Source organism: Bison bison, unplaced genomic scaffold (genome assembly GCF_000754665.1).
Source record: "Bison bison bison isolate TAMUID 2011002044 unplaced genomic scaffold, Bison_UMD1.0 scf7180017864481, whole genome shotgun sequence".
Classification (NCBI taxonomy): domain Eukaryota; kingdom Metazoa; phylum Chordata; class Mammalia; order Artiodactyla; family Bovidae; genus Bison; species Bison bison.
Window position 1 is genome coordinate 8,843,151 of NW_011495041.1, and position 1,426 is coordinate 8,844,576.

Consider the following 1,426-nt stretch of genomic DNA (forward strand, 5'->3'; position numbering starts at 1 on the left):
CACTGACTTGATGGATACGAGTCTGAGTGAACTGTGGAAGTTGGTGATGGACAGGGAGGCCTGGCGTGCTGCGTTTCATGAGGTCGCAAAGAGTCAGACACGACTGAGTGACTGAACTAAACTGAACTGATGCATTGTAGGCTGTTTAGTATCATCCTTGGCCTCTAGCCAGTAGGTGTCAATATTACTTCCTCTTATTCCTTCCTCTCACCCCTAAATCTTCACAACCATAAATGCCTCCAGACATTGTGAAATGTCCCCTGAGTGCAAAACCATCCCTTATTGACAACCATTGCTTTAAAGAAATAATTCCAGTCTTATTTCTCACATTTTCACAGAATGGATGGTCTACTTCATCAAAGTACTGTAACCTACTTTCACTCATATATATCCACCTTATACCATCTTTAAGCCATTGTTTAAGGTAGTATTTTTTGTTTCTTCTTTAATTTCCTTATTCTATTAATTTCTTTAAATCTTATCTACACTATAGAGCCTTATTTTGATTCTCAGCAGTTAGATGAGGCTTTCTCATTAGTCAGGGTCCTAGCAAGAAGCAGATGACATCTCAGATAGGAATAAAATATATATGTACAAAAGTAGGCAAAGTGCAGGCAAGGAAAAAAAGGGATAATGTAGTATCCCACAGTTGGTAAGATGCTAAGGCCTGACAAGGCAAACCAAAGTGAATTCTTAGAGAGGAAGCTAGAGAAATAAGCTGTTTGATGTCATTCTTTACATCAATTCCTTCTATAATTCCCCTTTGGATGAGCCACATGGAAAATTATAGAATAAGAAAAACTATTAATATATCCCAATGGGTCAAACTGTTGGGGTAGACGATCAGAGTGGAGAAGGATAAAGTGAAGCTGGTAAAACAAAATGTAGTTAATTCAGCCCACTTATTCTCTGTACCTTTGTAAGCAAAACACAATTGCCCCAAGCATTTATATCACATATAATTTGTATTATTTCTGTGAAATTAACTTGCATGGCACATAAGAGTGCTTCCTTGATTGTCTTGATTTTTTACTTTTTAAAACAAATCCTGTTTACCTACTAGCATACCAATAAGAGTGAATCTAAAATCTTTAAAAGCATGTACTGTGTGCTGATTGTATTCTATTGGATATATTTACTTACTAGAGACAAGTTTTTTAAAAACTATTTATAATATTTTGTTACTATTTAAAAATTTTGATTTCCAGGTGGAAAGAGTGAGAAGTACAAGGATCTCATGCTTGCTCTCTTCTAATTTTGAACCAGCTTCTCTAAGCAAATTACTCTTTCCTTATCCTTATATCTTACTTATACCTCAACCCCACTGAAATTAACCCACCACCTTCATGCACTGAATTTGGTTTGAGATATAGATAAGCACGATGGTGTGATCACTCACCTAGAGCCAGACATCTTGGAATGTGAG